At 41.2% G+C, this 19,966-nt stretch overlaps 1 protein-coding gene across 6 annotated transcripts in view; it reads left to right on the top strand.

Annotated features, from left to right (window-relative positions):
- The window catches only part of INPP4B (inositol polyphosphate-4-phosphatase type II B), an 857,173-nt gene that overhangs the window by 787,568 nt on the left and 49,639 nt on the right, over nucleotides 1-19,966 (top strand). The window lies entirely within an intron of this gene.

Raw genomic sequence — 19,966 nt, 5'->3', positions numbered from 1 at the left:
GCAGGAGGCATGGGAAATGCGGGTTTGATCCCTGGGTTGGGAAGATCCCCTGGAGAAAGAAATGGCAACCCACTCATTTTCTTGCCTGAAAAACCTCATGAACAGAGGAGCCTGGCAGGGTGTAGTCCACAGGGTCGCAAAAAGTCAGATGCAACTGAGCTCCAGTCCTTCGCAGCCTTTGCAAGTGACTTTAATTTATAAAGTAAGGAAATGAAGTAAAGCAAATATCTCAGAAGGCGTTAACAAACACATGCAATGATTGCACACACACAGATGCACACACACACACACACAAACACACACACACACACATCCCTAACTAAAAGTCAACAGTCTTGATTGTTTCTACTGAGTGAAAGAACTTTCTGATACAGGTTAACTATTTTTCAGCTTTCAAAGTAAATTTCTAAATTATTACCTTTCTCCCCACACCTGGTAATACTAGACTTCCTCTGAAAGGTTCACATCTATGTAGAGAGATCCTTTCCGAACACAAGGATAGACCCTTAGCATTCCCAGAACAGTGACGTCAGAGGCTGCTGTTTAGTTCTGTCAACTAAGTTTCAGCAGTGGGTGACAAAAAGCCCTGTTAGACCCTTACCCCATCACCTTTCTCCCTTTTCTGAGTATCTCTTTCATCTTTGCTTCCTTCCCATTGTCTATAAACGTTGAGGCTGAGATCAGGGTGTGACTAACCTGTAGATGGTTAGACAGGTGTCTGAATTTGATAGGACATGCTAGCCCAGACTGTCCTGTGGTAACCTGAAAAATAATGCAAAATTCTTAGTAACCATATTAGTCAGAGCCCAGTCATGCAAATGAGCATTTTAGGAATTTACTGTGGAAGATTAGAGATAAACTTGAAGAAACTGAGGAGAAATTAACCAGGGTGATGTTGCCATCCAGCATTTAGCAATAGCAGGAATCTAGCAATGGCACCCCACTCAGTATTCTTGCCTGGAAAATCCCATGGGCAGAGGAGCCTGGTAGGCTGCAGTCCATGGGGTCGCTAGGAGTCAGACACAACTGAAGCGACTTAGCAGCAGCAGGAATCTAGCAGTAGCTAATCCAGGTCCTGAAGAGACCTAGGTCAGCTGGCCCCAGAGCAGAAAAATTGCCTTTCCCCACCTCCATCTAGGTTCTTGGTGGGGACTGTCCAGTAGAAGGTGGGATCATGGACAGAGAAGTTGCCCTGTGCAAGCTGGAGTCATGGAGAAGCCACGACCAGTTCCAGAGAGAGCAAGAGAAACAGACACAGAGAGAAATATACTAATTTCTGGCTTCTTTCTCCTACTTAATCTCCCTCTCAATCCTTATTGCCCTAACTTAATTATAAATCAAAGGGCAGGAAGTAGCCTGGGAAATGAGGCTACCTGCTATTAACAGCAGAAAGGGAAAGGGTTCAGATAGTGACAGCTAATCAGTGTGGACCAGCACAATCTACCCTTTGCCACTCAGCACCTCTCCTCACTTCATCCATGAAAGAATCATTTCAAACAAATCGGTATGGGGTTGTGGGGTCAATATTTTGTGTTTTAACAAGCCCCCTCTGTATTGAACAATAAGATTTGAGTGTGTGTGTGTGTGTGTGTTAGTCACTCAGTCGTGTGCAGCTCTTTGCAACCCCATGGACTGCACCCTGCCAGGCTCTTCTGTCCATGGAATTCTCTAGGCAAGAATACTGGAGTGGGTTGTCAGGCCCTCCTCCAGGGGATCTTCTCAATCCAGGGATCAAACCCAGGTCTCCTGCATTGCAGGAAGATTCTTTACCATCTGAGCCACCAGGGAAGCCCAAGATTTGAGACCCACTAGCTTAGATTTGAGACCCACTAGCTTAGATTTGCAGAGAAGGCAATGGCACCCCACTCCAGTACTCTTGCCTGGAAAATCCCATGGATGGAGGAGCCTGGTAGGCTCCAGTCCATGGGGTCGCTAAGAGTCGGACTCGACTGAGCGACTTCACTTTCACTTTTCACTTTCATGCATTGGAGAAGGAAATGGCAACCCACTCCAGTATTCTTGCCTGGAGAATCCCAGGGACAGAGGAGCCTAGTGGGCTGCCCTCTATGGGGTTGCACAGAGTCGGACACGACTGAGGTGACTTAGCAGCAGCAGCAGCAGCTTAGATTTGTGGAGAAGGCAATGGCACCCCACTCCAGTACTCTTGCCTGGAAAATCCCATGGATGGAGGAGCCTTGTAGACTGCAGTCCATGGGGTCGCTAAGAGTCGGGCACGGCTAAGCGACTTCACGTTCACTTTTCACTCTCATGCATTGGAGAAGGAAATGGCAACCCGCTCCAGTGTTCTTGCCTTGAAAACCCCAGGGACGGGGGAGCCTGGTGGGCTGCCGTCTGTGGGGTCACACAGAGTAGGACACGACTGAAGCGACTTAGCAGCAGCAGCAGCAGCAGCAGCAGCTTAGATTTGTAAGATGTTACACGTTTAGCTATCAAAGTGTAAATCTGTGTTTTGCATTTCATTAATACTCTTGACATGAATGTAGAAGGAATTGAACATTTTCAGAATAGTAAAACTCTAGTATCTTTTATTTATTTGTTGTTTAACAAACATTTATTGACCTAAGTGAAATGTGTATATAAAACAACTCAGCTGTAATTATGATTCTGTTCAGTGTGAGATGATCTTGATTTATTGTGTCAAGTTGAATTAATGTGTCTCAGTTTCCTAAGCACAAAGAATAATATGAATACTATAGGCTGTTTTTGCATTTCTAATAAACTTAAGGATATAAAATGGCAGAAGATTCAAGAATTTTCTTAACACATGATAATCCTTCCAATAGGAACTATAAATTACTATTATGTAATTTATTTAGTAATAATTTCTGTTTTCCAGACATCTCAACCTTGGTACTATAGAGACATGCAGATATACAAATGAAAAATCTAGTTAGTCATCCAAATATTTTGCTTTTTATTTCGAACTTATGTGTATTTGGAAACATTCAGATGGCTGAGGAATTTTTCACATATTATCCATATGTTTGGCATTGCATAGACATATAAAAAGATGAGGAAAAGGGTTTGGCAGTACATGGGAAAATTGTGTTATTTTGAAGGGCTTCCTGAATGTTGAAAATGTTCCCCCAAGCAGGCAAAAATGCAATTCAAAGATTACTGTCTTCAGTTTTTCTCCTCTCATGTTTCTGCTAAACCAACTCTAGGCAGCCTTTGGTCCACATCACTTCACTGGAACTCGTCTTGTCAGTATCTCTCTCTCTTAAAGCCAGCACTCTGCTCTGTCCTCATCCTAGTCATCTAGTAATAGGTTTGACATGATTATTTTTTCCCTCTTTCATCACTGGTCTTCCAGGCCACTCCCTACTTTCCTGTGATTACTCTTGTCCACTGGCTGCTGTGTTTCAACCTCCATTATTGATTCCACATTACCTTTCTGACCTCTGTAGATGTCCACTCTGTTCCCTTGTTGAACAGCCTCATTGCTTTAAATACCATCCAGTCATTATCCACCTCCATAGAGTCCATCTGCAGTGAAGGAGACATGAGTTCAATCCTCGGGTTGGGAAGATCCCCTGGAGAAGGGAATGGCAACCCACCCCAGTATTCTTGCCTGGAGAATCCCATGGACAAAGGAGCCTGCCGGGCTACAGTTCCTGGGGTCACTTAAAGCTGGACATGACTAAGCAACTGATACACACACATACCTGCATCCCCAGCCCAGCTCTCTTCCCTGAACTCATACATCTGGTTCAACACCTCAAACTCTGTTCCTTATGTGCCCTTAGAAATTTATTCCTCCCACTGTCTTCCCCATTTCAGTTTTTATCATTTCTAATTTTTTCTTGTTTTGGAAAATAATGAGAGTCACCCTTGACTCCTCTTTTTTTTCACACCACATTTTCAGCCCATCAGAAAATGTCATTGGCTCTATTTTCAAAATGTATGACCAGCTCTCTCCAGTATGACCAGCTCTCTCCACCTGTTTTGCTATGACTGTGTGCAAATCCTTGTTTTTCTTGCTTCCAGATGATGGCAAAAACCTTCTCCGGGTCTCCTTGTTTCCTCTCTCCACCTCATTCAATAGTCTTTTTGATCACAGCAGCCACAGTGACCTTTTAAAGATGAAAATCTGATCATGTCTCTCTTTAAAGCCATCCAATAGCCCCTTTTTTTTATTGCAAAGTAACAATCTAAATTCTTACAATGTCTCTAAATTCTTACAAAGCTCCCTATAATCTGGCAAAACCTCTGATCTTATGATTCCACTCTCCTATCTCTTTCTCTCTCTCCTCCCCTCTCTTTGTCTTTCCCTCCTTCCATCACTTGCTTCACTCTGCCACACACAGACCTGTAGCTGTGTCTGAGGAATTTTTCCCTTGGCTGTTTCCTCTGCCTTATATTTTTCCCACCATATAAAACACTTACCTCCTTTAAGTCTTTGTCCAAATGGCACTTGCTCAGTAAGGCCTTTCTTGACCACCCTGTTGACAATTGCGATCTCTAATGCCCTGGTCCCCTTCTTGCTTTATGTTTCTATCTATGTTCTAACATCTGTCACTGTCTAGTATACAATATGCCAAGTACCTTGCTTGGCTGTAACTCCTCATTAAAATGTAAGCTTCATGAGGACAAGGCTCCTTGTCTATTTGTTGACTTTTTTCCCCAATAACCAAAAATATTGTCTGGCATGTAGCTTATACTCTATAAATATTTGTTGAATGGTGAATGACTGAGTGGGATAGATTGGGTCATTTGTTTAGTTGGGTGTTTTGAAGATGGTAAGGGACAAGAAGGCCTGGTGTGCTGCAGTCTATGGGGTTGCGAAGAGTCAGACACAATTTGGCAAGTGAACAACAACAAATGTTTTGAAGAATCAGGGAGCAATTGGATCTTGGAAATAATCTGCAGTATTCCAAAGACTATTCTTTCTACGAATGATTGTTGGGCAATGAAAGAATTGTATAGTCAAATGATTTTGGACTTCACTTGATCACACTGAAAATTGTAAGATCTGTAGCTCAGCAAGCATTCATTTTATGTAAAGGATTGGAGATAAGTAATTCAGATTTTTCAGGCCATGTGATCTGTCACAACTCCTAGACTCTGCCATTGAAGTGCAAAATAAGCCGTTAACAATATGTAAATTAATGATCTTGGCTGAATTCTAATGAAACTGTATTTATACAAACACAGAATTGGCTGGGTTTAGCCTGCAAGCCATAGTTTGCCAAACCTAATCTAAGTGTGTGCATTCAAGCACGTGTGGTCAGTCGTGTCCGACTCTGCGACCCCAAGGACTGTAGCCCACCAGGCTCCTCTGTCCATGGGATTCTCCAGGCAAGAATACTGGAATAGGTTGCCATTTCCTTCTCCATGGGATCTTCCTGACCCAGCGATCAACCCAAGTCTCCTGCATCTCCTGCATTGGCAGGTAGATTCTTTACCACTATGCCATAATCTACAGTACCTAAACTTATTTAATTTTACTTAAAGTAACATTTTTATTTCATTGTAGAAATACCAAAAAACCTATAGAATATTCATCATCATCTTCTTAAATACGTGTTCCTCAGGACATAAAGATTAACACTAATGTAGTTTAACCCTATAATTGGTTATGAAGAGTTTGGTATCCTGGGTAGATTTTGTTAAATTCACATCCCCAGCTAGTGGGAGAACAGGGATAAATTCTTTATTTTCTGACTCCCAGTTAAATGTTCTTCTCAATCTTCAGTTCAGTTCAGTTCAGTTCAGTCACTCAGTCGTGTCCGACTCTTTGTGACCCCCTGAATTGCAGCACGCCAGGCTTCCCTGTCCATCACCAGCTCCCAGAGTTCACTCAGACTCACGTCCAAAGAGTCAGTGGTGCCATCCAGCCATCTCATCCTCTGTCGTCCCCTTCTCCTCCTGCCCCCAATCCCTCCCATCATCAGGGTCTTTTCCAATGAGTCAGCTCTTCACATGAGGTGGCCAAAGTACTGGAGTTTCAGCTTCAGCATCATTCCCTCCAAAGAAATCCCAGGGCTGATATTCTTCAGAATGGACTGGTTGGATCTCCTTGCAGTCCAAGGGACTCTCAAGAGTCTTCTCCAACACCACAGTTCAAAAGCATCAATTCTTCGGCACTCAGCCTTCTTCACAGTCCAACTCTCACATCCATACATGACCACAGGAAAAACCATAGCCTTGACTAGACGGACCTTTGTTGGCAAAGTAACGTCTCTGCTTTTGAATATGCTATCTAGGTTGGTCATAACTTTCCTTCCAAGGAGTAAGCGTCTTTTAATTTCATGGCTGCAGTCACCATCTGCAGTGATTTTGGACCCCCCAAAAATAAAGTCTGACACTGTTTCCACTGTTTCCCCATCTATTTCCCATGGAGTGATGGGACCAGATGCCATGATCTTCATTTTCTGAATGTTGAGCTTTAAGCCAACTTTTTCACTCTCCTCTTTCACTTTCATCAAGAGGCTTTTTAGTTCCTCTTCACTTTCTGCCATAAGGGTGGTGTCATCTGCATACCTGAGGTTATTGATATTTCTCCTGGAAATCTTGATTCCAGCTTGTGTTTCTTCCAGTCCAGCGTTTCTCATGATGTACTCTGCATAGAAGTTAAATAAGCAGGATGACAATATACAGCCTCGACGTACTCCTTTTCCTATTTGGAACCAGTCTGTTCCATGTCCAGTTCTAACTATTGCTTCCTGACCTGCATATAGGTTTCTCAAGAGGCAGGTCAGGTGGTCTGGTATTCCCGTCTCTTTCAGAATTTTCCACAGTTTGTTGTGATCCACACAGTCAAAGGCTTTGGCGCTGCTACTATTCGACTGCTGTCGAAGGACCCTGATCTTCTGAAATGAAATTTTATTTTCAGCTCATTGCAGAACAGACTCTGATGTACTGACCTGTTAAAATTTTTAGATTAAGTTCATTTTTTAATTTGATGTCTCTTAAAGCAGTCCTGTATCTTTTTGAAAAGTGATAACAAAAGAATATTCAGTTTTAATTTTCTGTATCATGTAAAACCAGACATAGACTTCTAGTGTCTCTTAACTTGTAGGGTGAATCACAGCAGTGAATACAAACAACGCTACAAGTAACAAAGATAGACACACATCTTTGCATACACACATGCAAATGGCCACCTCCCTGTTCAAGTCACCGTTGATCTCTGCATCTTCTTTGTCACTTCATGCCCCTCACAAATCAGATGCATCAACCCTGTTCTCCAGTTTGTGTGGATCAAGACTCACATTTCTAGCCTTTTAGTCATCCTTCCATTTTTCTACATTCCTTTTTTTCCCAGTGGGGTCTTCTTTCTTTAGACTTCACCACTCACTGAAGATTGGCTGGACTCCCAGTAAACCTGTCTATCTAGTATGCACCAAATGGCATGAAATCCAAAGATATGAATTCAATTAAAAGTTCATTTAGGTGAATCACTTGATGCTTTGAGTGTCTCCATTTAATTATGAGCTAAATGAGAATAATTAATCCTTATGTACCTGTTCATCATCTACCATTATCTCACTGGAGAAAGGAAGTTAATATTTTCAGTGTCAGTTTCCAGGATGAGAAGTTGTCACACTGCACTTATAAACATTAGCAAGACAGATAAGATAATGGTTGTATGTGCTTTGAGCTTCTCAAGAGAGTTCTGTTTTTCCTGTGTACATGCATTGATCTAGTTGAATTTGATTGCAAAGCTCTTTCAGTTCAGTTCAGTTGTTCGGTCGTGTCCGACTCTTTGCAACCCCATGAATCGCAGCATGCCAGGCCTCCCTGTCCATCACCAGTAGCTATCTATATGAAAGTGGAAGTCACTGTGTCATGTCCAACTGTTTGTGACCCCATGGACTATACATTCCATGGAATTCTCCAGGCCAGAATACTGAGTGGGCAGTCTTTCCCTTTTGCAGGGGATCTTTCCAACCTAGGGATTGGTCTCTTGCATTGCAGACGAATTCTTTATCTGCTGAGCCACAAGGGAAGCCCAGCTCTCTATATGGATCTCTCCATATAGCTAGCTATATGGATCATTGCTTCTCTGGTAATCTTTTTTAAAAAAGTGCATTATTTTTGGAGCACCCTCATAAGGATGAGCTCCTGAAATCACCACTGTTAGGATAATTCATTGGTCCCACAGTGAGGTGTGAGGGGTGTATTAGAAATCTTAGGACTCATCTTGCCTTTTGGAAATAAATATCTGAATTTGACCTGATTTAATTCCAGCTTCTTGGGAATTCAGTTTCAAGATAGTATCACATCCTGTAAGTAAGTGTTAGTTGCTCAGTCGTGCCCGACTCTTTGCAACCCCATGGACTGCAGCCCACCAGGCTGCTCTGTGCATGAGATTTTCCAGGCAAGGAGACTGGAGTGGGTTGCCATTTCCTTCTCCAGGGGATCTTCCCAATCCAGGGCTCTAACCCGGGTCTCCTGCACTGCAGGCAGATTCCTTACCAACTGAGCTCCAAGGGAAGCCCACACCCTGTAAAGTGCCCAGCGCATAAAGATAAGTACAAATTAGTTCCAACTGTGAATTAAACATCAAAAAGGAGACAGCAACTTATTTTACTTTTGAAATGCCTTTTTTTCCAAATCTGTAATTCAGTCATCTATTGAGAAATCACTCTCCCAAACATTCACTCTCTACCTACCATTTCACCTCTCCAAGAACCACGAGTGCAGGGGCCTTTGTTACAATCCAGTTCACCTTCCCGACTACCCATATTTCTTCATGCTTCCAGTTTTTCAGAATACAACTCCAGATACAACACAATTCTTCTTTGAAGTCAGGTAGGGGTCACGAATCAAAGACTCAAAGATAAAATTATCTTTATCAGGCACATCAGAAAAGGGAACTATGGCAATATGCATAGATTAATACATTTTGTTACTGTCAATAAATTATAAATACATGAGAATCCTAGATTATCAAACTACAGGTCACTTCAAGCCAAAAAGGAGCTACATGAAAGGGAAAAAAGGAAGGCCTTATATTCTTATTACCTCTTTTCATTGTAGAGCCTTGCAAAGCAGCCTCATTTCCAAAATCGTCTTCCTCTGTTTTACCTCATTTATGACTTTTTAAATACCTCAGGAGTTATTTATTTTATTTATATAGTATGAAACAGTCAAGATTCATGCTTTTTTTATTTTTATTTTATATTGAAGCATAGTTGATTAACAATGTTGTGTTAGTTTCAGGCATCAGCAAAGTGATTCAGTTATACACCTGTTCTTTTACAAATTATTTCAAATTATTTAGGTTACTACAGAATATTGAGCAGTGTTCCCTGTGCTATACAGTAGTTGGTTATCTATTTTAAGCATACTAGTGAATGGCACCCCACTCCAGTACTCTTGCCCGTGGACGGAGTAAATCCCATGGAAAATCCCATGGACAGAGGAGCCTGGTGGGCTGCCGTCCATGGGGTCACACAGAGTCGGACACGACTGAGCGACTTCACTTTCACTTTTCACTTTCATGCGTTGGAGAAGGAAATGGCAACCCACTCCAGTGTTCTCACCTGGAGGATCCCAGGGACGGGGGAGCCTGGTGGGCTGCCATCTATGGGGTCGCAGAGTCAGACACAACTGAAGCGACTTAGCAGGAGCAGCAGCAGTGTGATATGTCAATACCAAACTCCCGGTCTGTCCCTCTGCTCCCCACTTCCTGCTCTGGTAACCATAAGTTCTTTCTCTAAGTCAGTGAGTCTGTCAATATCTCATTCTTACTTGCCTCCAGGAACCTAAAGAGATGTCAGAGACCATTGGAGAAAAGCCCATTCTTGTCAACTGCCTTCTTTTTTCTTTTTCCTCTTTTCTGATGGTTTTGGAGTCAGTTCCTTCTTCATTATCAGAAAAAGGAGGGCCATAGCAGAGTTGAGCCCTTCCTTTGCAGAGGAAGCCATGTTATGTGTCTACCTCTCTGGGCTCCCATTTGACCTTGGTATATTTAAGAGGGGGAGGCCTGACTCCTACATGGGCATAGAGCTGGGATGCTGAAGTTACCCCCAAAGCTGCTTCCGTCTCAGTCCTAAGCTTTGAGAAATCTATTCTTGCTTTGGTCTTCAGATTTTTGTGTGTAGTGTGTGCTCTCAACAGCTATTTCTTACTGTTGCTTTGAAATGTGGGGAACTTGGAAATTGAGTTGGAAGGAAAAAAGGTGACCATCCAATGCTCCTCAGTGCTAAGGACCCAGGCCCCTTGAAAGTAGGCAAAAAATAATCCAAGTAGTGCAACTAGTCTTCTCAGGAAGACTGACCTGGGGATTTATTTGCATAAAGACCCTTTTCATACTCACATTTTCTGATTTCCATTAATAAAAATATCTCTATGTCTAGAGGAAAGCAGAACTTCAATTTTTGAGTATCACCTGCCTACAGTCCATCTCCCAGCCCTCAACATGATTCTACATTGCTCAGAGATTCTGAAATTAAATCATGAATGATTTCTTTGGAAAAAAAGAAAATAGAAAAATATGAATGTGTTATAATATTCTCCCTATACACCAAGTCCCATGGCCTTCAATGTGCAATAGTGAGTGTGGAAATTCTAAAAGAATTGTTAACATATTACTTTTAATATATTTTAACACTAGTTTTGAAGTGTGTCTTTTTCTTTACTATGGGTGATGCAACCTTGAAATTTATTTAAGATGAAACAATGCAAGAATATAGGCCAAAATATTATTCAGTTCTGATCATGTTGGGAGTTTGATATTTGATTTCTAATATTGCTTTTTTCATAAATTGTAAATTGAAAATACAATTCAAAGAAAGATGGTTTCAGTGGGGCTTTTTCTTCATAATTTTCAGGATTTTATAGCCCCCAAAAACATAATTAACAATTTTAAGACATCTCATTGGCTTTTGACTAATTGCATTTGTTTGCTTGCTAGTACACCTGACTGTAATTATTTCAGAATCAATTATAGAAAAGATACAAAGTTACAGAATGTAGCTCTAACCAGTTCAGTTCAGTCCCTCAGTCGTGTCCAACTCTTTGCGACCCCATGAATCACAGCACGCCAGGCCTCCCTGTCCATTACCAATTCCTGGAGTTCACTCAGACTCACGTCCATCGAGTCAGTGATGCCATCCAGCCATTTCATCCTCTGTTGTCCCCTTCTCCTCCTGCCCCCAATCCCTCCCAGCATCAGGGTCTTTTCCAATGAGTCAACTCTTCGCATGAGGTGGCCAAAGTATTGGAGTTTCAGCTTTATTTAGCATCATTCCTTCCAAAGAAATCCCAGGGCTGATCTCCTTCAGAATGGACTGGTTGGATCTCCTTGCAGTCCAAGGAACTCTCAAGAGTCTTCTCCAACACCACAGTTCAAAAGCATCAATTCTCTGGCACTCAACTTTCTTCACAGTCCAACTCTCACATCCGTACATGACCACTGGAAAAACCATAGACTTGACTAGACGGACCTTTGTTGGCAAAGTAATGTCTCTGCTTTTGAATATGCTGTCTAGGTTGATCATAACTTTCCTTCCAAGAAGTAAGCGTCTTTTAATTTCATGGCTGCAGTCACCATCTGCAGTGATTTTGGAGCCCAAAAAAATAAAGTCTGACACTGTTTCCACTGTTTCCCCATCTATTCCCCATGAAGTGATGGGACCAGATCCCATGATCTTCATTTTCTGAATGTTGAGTTTTAAGCCAACTTTTTCACTCTCCTCTTTCACTTTCATCAAGAGGCTTTTTAGTTCCTCTTCACTTTCTGCCATAAGGGTGGTGTCATCTGCATATCTGAGGTTATTGATATTTCTCCCGGCAATCTTGATTCCAGCTTGTGCTTCTTCCAGCCCAGCGTTTCTCATGATGTACTCTGCATAGAAGTTAAATAAGCAGGGTGACAATATACAGCTTTGATGTACTCCATTTCCTATTTGGAACCAGTCTGTTGTTCCATGTCCAGTTCTAACTGTTGCTTCCTGACCTGCATACAAATCTCTCAAGAGCAGGTCAGGTGGTCTGGTATTCCCATCTCTTTCAGAATTTTCCACAGTTTGTTGTGATCCACATAGTCAAAGGCTTTGGCATAGTCAGTAAAGCAGAAATAGATGTTTTTCTGGAACTCTCTTGCTTTTTCAGTGATCCAGCGGATGTTGGCAATTTGGTCTCTGGTTCCTCTGCCTTTTCTAAAACCAGCTTGAACAACTGGAAGTTCACGGTTCACGTATTGCTGAAGCCTGGCTTGGAGAATTTTGAGCATTACTTTACTAGCGTGTGAGATGAGTGCAATTGTGTGGTAGTTTGAGCATTCTTTGGCATTGCCTTTCTTTGGGATTGGAATGTAAACTGACCTTTTCCAGTCCTGTGGCCACTGCTGAGTTTTCCAAATTTGCTGGCATATTGAGTGCAGCACTTTCACAGCATCATCTTTCAGAATTTGAAAGAGCTCAACTGGAATTCCATCACCTCCACTAGCTTTGTTCATAGTGATGCTTTCTAAGGCCCACTTGACCTCACATTCCAGGATGTCTGGCTCTAGGTGAGTGATCACACCACCGTGATTATCTGGGTCATGAAGGTTTTTTTTTGTACAGTTCTTCTGTGTATTCTTGCCATCTCTTCTTAATATCTTCTGCTTCTGTTAGGTCCATATCATTTCTGTCCTTTATCAAGCCCATCTTTGCATGAAATGTTCCCTTGGTATCTCTCATTTTCTTGAAGAGATCTCTAGTCTTTCCCATTCTGTTGTTTTCCTCTATTTCTGTGCATTGATCACTGAGGAAGGCTTTCTTATCACTAACCAGAGTGGACTGTAAAAGCATTATTTATCATATGTTCATTTTTTTCATACTTAGAAATACAGTCCCTTCTAAGATTTTTTTTTTCCTTACTGTAGTTGTTTTGGTAATTTATTACAAGGTAATAAATCATTCCATGTTTACTGATTAAAATGAGAATCATTTTATTTGTGCTCACAGGTTCTGTAGGTTAGGAGGTGTTCAGGCAGGGTGTTTCTCCCTACACCAAGAATGTCGTTTGGAAAGAAGAATGGCTGGTGTCCCTTAAAATGACTGGGAAATGACATTGTCTACCAGCTTCTGCTAGAGAAGGCAATGGCAACCCACTCCAGTGTTGTTGCCTGGAGAATCCCAGGGACTGGGGAGCCTAGTGGGCTGCTGTCTATAGGGTTGCACAGAGTCAGACACGACTGAAGCGACTTAGCAGCAGCAACAGGCTTCTGTACTCATTCTGACACCTGGGCTAGGATGGCTCGAAAGCTGGGCTCAGCTGAAGCTATTAACTAGCATACCTAAATAAGACCCTCCACGTGACTTGGGCCTCTGCAAACCTAGTGCAGGGGTTACCAGATGCGATACCCTCAAAGATGGAATATAGACAGCAACACTCCAGGAAAGTAAGACAGCAGCTTCATGGTTACTTATGACCTTGACGTCACAGAGCATCACATCTGCCATGCTCTATTTGTCAACACAGTCACAAGCCCACCCAGCTTCCAGATGAAGGTACAAAGATGCCATCTTCTTAATAGAAGCAGTGTCAAAGAATGTAAAACAAAGATGTTTTAAAACCATCACTGTAGAAGTGATGGATGGGATGCTTTCCATTAGTACTCCTACTTATTTGTGATTCCTCACCTCTAATGCAGGATTACACATTTGCAATATGGCTAGTCAGTGTTAAAAATCCCTGTATAACCAGATATGTACCTTAGAATGCTTTTGGTTGAAAGTGACAGAAACCCTAACTCAACCTGGCATCACTTAAAAAAAGAACTGAAAATGTCATTGGTAACGTAGGCAACCCTTTAAGAAAGGGTTGGTTCAGTCCCTTAGAAGCACTGAAAAGATACTTTTCTCCCCTATTTCATCACTCTTAGTGTTGACTTTATCCTTCTTCTAATCTCCATGCTCAACTGTGCATGCGGGCTCAATCACTTCAATCATGTCTGACCCTTTATGACCCTATGTAGTGTAGCCTGCCAGACTCCAGGCAAGAATACTGGAGTGAATTGCCATGCCCTCCTCCAGGGGATCTTTCCAACCCAGGGATCAAACCTGGGTCTTCTGCATTGCAGATGGATTCTTTACCCCTGAGCCACCGGGGAAGCCCATGTCAATTGTATGTTAAAGTAATGAGATTAAAAGAGCTTTCCTCCTCTTCTGCTTCACAGAGGCCTGACCCTCACTTATTTGGAACAATTTAGGTCACTTACATAACCCTGAAACAGTTTCCAAGGTCAAAGTCAAGTTCCGATTGGCTGACATTTAGATGCTCATTCCTGAAGTAGTCCTGATTTCAACGGAGATGAGTTTATACCACTTGACTCCAGAATGAGGGTGTGATAGATCCTTGTTAATGTTGTGCCTGCTCCCCACTGAGAAATGGGTGGAAGGTGATGGGAAGGCAGCTGTGAATTCTATTTCATCTTGGAACCTTCTCTGAAAATACAAAGTCATTTGACCGTGAGGTGATGCAGCTATTGCCTTGGCCTCATTAGCATCACAGTTCAATGAGCTGAGAGTTCATGGTCTCATTCCTCTCACTTGTCAGCACCCTGCCTTTGAATCAGGTCAATGTCATATTCAGAACTGTTGTTGTTCAAGAAATCCCATTTGACAAAACAGGGCAAAAATAGCTACGGCAAAGTGACTCTGAACTTAGCTGCTCTGTCCCATCAGGGAGTGGTGGGAGCACAGTCACTGGCTTTGGGGAAATGTTTGGAATCATGACCGTGTGTGCACCTGTGTCTGTGTCAGGGTATATTTCTTACTTTGGATAAATGCTGACTTTTGCCTGAGAAAGTAGCTTTCTATCTGAGGCGATGAGCTCTTTCTTAAGAACCACAAATATCTTCCTCTGTTTTTCAGAGTTGATGCAGAGTTTAAAAATGTCACCTCTTCTGCCAAGACTTTTATTCATTGTTTCCCACCTCAAGTTGATGAAGCATGATGGAACTATTGTTCTCACTCTGCGGTTCAGGAAGCAGGGACAGAGGGTTAACCTACTTGTCTGTGACAACATGTCAAAGCAGGGATGGAGTTGGCATTAGAAATCATTTCCTAGAATCTTGGCTCAGTGCTTTCTTTAAAAAGAATGATGAAAGTTCCAAGTAACAACAAAAAAGCACAAATCATCAAATACAAACATGTTGAAACCCATCAGTCAGTCTCAGAAATTTTGTAGGAAACATGTATTTCTAGACAGACTGGAAATCTCCTTTGTGCCCTGTTTGGTTCTCATCCCGAACTTTTCCTTCCCTAAGAAAATCAATATCCTGAATGTGGTATTTTATATTCTCAGATTTTTCTCTATATGTATGTATCCATAAAAATATGGTACATTTTTGCACATTTGGCTTTATATTATTGCTTTTATCTTATCTGAATCTTTTTGCTTTTTGCTCAATATAGTTCTTAGTATACATTCATGTTAATACGTACAGCATGTTTATTCATTTTGTATGTATATTTGTCACTTAGTCGTGTCTTGACTTCTGCAATCCTGTGGACTGTGGCCTGCCAGGATCCCCTGTCCATGGAATTCTCCAGGCAAGAATACTGGAGTTAAAAAAAAAAAAAAAAAAAACTGGAGTGGTTTGCCATTCCCTCCTCCAGGGTACCTTCCCAACCTAGGGATTGAACCCAGGTCTCCTGCACTGCAGACAGGTTCTTTACCATCTGAGGTACAAGGAATTAGATTCCATGTCATTATATAGATATATAAATATATGACAGATTACTTCTCTTTAATCATCATTTAGATTTTTGCTGCTATTTAATATAGCCAATAATACAATGCAAATTCTTGTACCTTTCACCTTCTGATTACTTTCTTAAACCCTGCTTGACAACAAGAATACTCTTACTGAGATAAGTATGGAGATTCAGTTGCTCTGTCTAAATCCAGTCCTAGAGTAATGCAGGAGTGAGTATCAAGAGCAACATTTATCGGCTATATTTACATTGGAGGAAACTGTACCTGAGCAGGACACTCTATATGAGGCCTTCATGGGACACACCCCTCCCCTAGACACTCTGCTGTAGTTCCTCTCCAAAGTACCCAGATAACAGTATCTGATGCACCTTTCTGAGTTGTATTACAAATGGAAGAAGTCAATTGCTGACTACCATGAGCATGTAACCCCCAGACCTCTTGGCGCCCGAGGTATGATGTTAACCCCTGTGACACTGCCCTGTTACGTCACCATCAACCAATCAGAGAACTGTGCACAAGGTGATCACATACCCTGGGAAGCCACTCCCTCATTTTGCCTTTAAAAATGCTTTGCTGAGGTCAGTTGGGGGGTTCAGGCCTTTTGAGCACTAGCCGTCCGGGACTCCTTGCTTGGTGCTCCACAGGAAACACAGCACGTATCTTCACCTCAACTCAGAGTCAGTAGATTAGCTTCCCTCCGAGTGGGTGCGCAGACCCCAGTTGGTTCAGTAACAAAACCCATCCACGTTCCATGGATAGCGGGATTTTCAGTTGCTATTTCAGGATCTATCATTACATCTTGAAATCTCACCTATTTGGTCATTACTAACTCTGCATGTTTCTAGAACCAGACTGGAATTCCTGGGCCTGCAGGATTTGTGTCAGGTTAAAAAAAAAATCGGCCTCAATCAAAGTGATGGACTGATAGGGGTGTGCTCTGAATAAAGCAAGTTTTATCATTACAGAAATAGAAACTGGCTTGAAAAATTTAAGATCATCAAATGTCTTCCTTCTAAAAAGCATGCCATAAGGAGAAGGAGTGAAATTTCTACGGATCATCATTTCTATGTATCTGAAAGCACTGTCTTTATGTGGTAGAAATGAGCAAAGGATGGCCATTTGTTTGACTTATTTTAGGAACCTTGTAGTCTGTTTAAAATGGCTGATTTAAAAATCTTCACATCAACTATGAAACTAAATCATTTTGAAAAGTTATTATGCTTTGTTCTGGATTCTCAGAGTTCTGAAGAAGCCCGGTCTATTGTTTTAATACTGCCAATTGCTTTTTTATGCCACCAGCCAACTATGAAGACACTAACACAGTTTGGAGGAAAATTATTGGCACAGTACTGGAGACACTGGGTTTTTGACTTGTCTCCTCTGACTATGAACCTTATGAAACAGTCACCTAAACATCTTGAATATAGACTTACCTTAAATCCATGCTTTGCAAGATTTTTTTTTTTTTTTTCATGTTGACATGATTTAGATGTTAAATCAATTTGGTGGGTTGGGACCAACATTCAAAAGAAAGCAACATGGAATGTGAATATGAAAGTGTGAGTAGCTCAGTCCTGTCTGACTCTTGCTACCCATGGACTGTAGCTTGCCAGGCTTCTCTGTCCATGGGATTTCCCAGGCAAGAATATTGGAGTGAGTAGTCATTCCCTTCTCCAGGGGATCTTCCCAACCCAGGGATCAAGCTTGGGTCTCCTGCATTGCAAGCAGATTCTTTACCATCTAAGTCACCAGTGAAGCCCAGGGGTAAATAGATTTCATAAAATGTGTGTTACAAAGGGATAAACGTGTGCCTAACTGGACAATTATATGAAGTAAAATTCTTTTGTATTCCTTTCAAAAATGTTTGAAAGTCATTTATACCAGGTGATTTTGGAAAGTGTCTCAGGGACCTGTCAGATATGGTTATGTCCATATTTAAAATTCACCAGGTGCTCCCATTTTTTAAGGAAGAAGTTCAGATATCTCAGAATAGTAGCAAAACTCTTCATAATTCTTGCCTCTGAGATCATGCTCTCCAAGGACGTGGTGAACTCCCACTTTTCCTCATAGGTCCATGCCTTTGCTGACACTTTTCTCTCACCATAAAATGCTCTCATTAGACACAAAGCATTACCTTTGTTAGAAACCCTTCCAAATCCAACTATTCTTCATTGAATTGCCCACTCCTTTTCTTAGACCCCTAATATTATTTTTACTGTTGTGTCATAGCCCATGACCGCATACACTTGACTGCAGTTAATAATGGTTTAAAAATCTATCCCACCCTGCGACCTTGGAGACTTGGCGGTCAGGTCTTTGTATTATGAGAATTCAGGGTTTTTTCCCCTTTTCTTATACATGTGTACTGTGTTCTCCCTTGCTTTTAAAATAACTACTGTTTTAAAGCAATGCATATTTATTGTAAGTGTCTCAAATGACATAAAAAAGCAGTTGAGTGAGGGATAGATTGGGAGTTTGGGATTGACATGTGCACACGGCTATATTTAAAATAGATAACCAACAAGAATCTACTGTTTAGCACAGGGAACTCTGCTCAATATTCTGTAATAGCCTAAACTGGAAAAGAATTTGAGAAAGAATAGGTACATGTATAGGTATAACTGAATCACTTTGCTTTACACCTGAAACTAACACACTGTTAATCAATTATATTTCAATATAAAATATATATGTGTTTTAAAAAGCAGCTGAAAAATCACCCTAAGTCTCACAACCCAAAGATGAATGCTGTTAGTATCTAAACCGATGTCTTGTTCTGCCAGCGGTTTCATAGAGAGGCAAGCGTGTGCACACACAGTGGCACACAAATAAATTCACATGCACACACGGTGTTATAGAAATAAATTCATTTATTAATATGACTGATTTTTCCTTTCAGCAATGTCAAGGTCACTTTCTATGTCAATGATACCCCTTTTTCATCATTTAAAATTGCTGAGTATTATTCTAAGCCATGGATTATTGGGGTTTTATTTTGTTTGCCATTTATCAGCATTAAGAGGCGTGATGGCAGGCCTGACTTACTCCTCCTGCTCTATAAGCATCAGTTAGAAGGCACCATGCCTGTCCTTGGTGTTTTCCATTAGCTCTTGAGTCCTGCGCTGACTCAGCAATTCTCTTCAAGGCCTTCTGTATTTACGCCTCCTCCCCTTTATCCTTAACCTGTGTCCTGTTCAAGTCTCTGTGTATCAGAGTCTCCTGCCTAACAATGTGAGGTTTTTAGGGAAAGTTTCTCTGTCTTAACAGAATCATTGGGACTTCCCTGGTCAGCCAGTGATTAAGGCTCCATGCTTCCCATGCAGGGGGTGTGGGTTCTATCCCTGGTTGGGAAACTTAGATCCTGCATACACATTGTGGCCAAAAAAATTAGAAAAGGAAAAAGGAATCATCTATAGTTACACAGTAAAAAAATTGACTTTTGACAGTTTTCCCATTTAGGAACTAATAAAGTGGAATCATGCATATATTTATTTAAAAATTTGCATCTCACCTCCTTAAAACAGGATATGAATCTGGATTGTCCTGACCTTCTTCTATTTTGTGGACATGAAATTCAAGATGATATATAATTGTTTTCAATGCTTAGTTCCATTTCACCAACCACTTCCATTCTTGGTAGATATAAATTGCAAATATATTTTATTAGGAAATATTTCCTCTACTCTCTGGAGCTGAAGTCAAGAACTACTCAGATATATTATTTTAATAAAAGGAAATATCTAGTACAATTTTGGAAAATGTAAAGCTTCATTATAATTAAAGCTTATTTGTGTCATTTTTAATGTGATTAGATTCAGGAACATATCTATCTCTTTAATGTTACAATGTAGCTTGGGTATAGTCCATATTGTTCTTATGTATTTTCTGCTGCTTTTAGCCTCAGTTATAGCTCTCAGGAGTTCTTCATCCCTTAATTTGTGGATTCCATGGTAGCGTGTAGTATGATGGTACTAACCCAACCATTCTCTTAGGCTTTTTGTGTCCATCTCTGTATTCTAAACTTGAATTCCATCTCCCTGAGACTCAGGGACACTGTGTCATAATGTACATTTCCTTAGGTTTAAATATGAACCATATGCCATTGGCTACCCGTGCTCTAGTTATGAGTATGTAGAGATCTGAGCAATTGGTCACTTCCTGCTCCCTTCCTCAGTTATCGCATTTAATTAAATATTGCCTCTTGCGTTGTTCCTCTTTCCATCCATACCTCTGCTCCTTAATGGCACTTGTTCTCAACCAGAATAGACTTTACAAGGCACATTTG

This window comes from Bos mutus, chromosome 17 (assembly GCF_027580195.1).
Source record: "Bos mutus isolate GX-2022 chromosome 17, NWIPB_WYAK_1.1, whole genome shotgun sequence".
Classification (NCBI taxonomy): domain Eukaryota; kingdom Metazoa; phylum Chordata; class Mammalia; order Artiodactyla; family Bovidae; genus Bos; species Bos mutus.
Note: the sequence above shows the minus strand (reverse complement) of the source record. Positions and strands in the feature narration are given on the sequence as shown.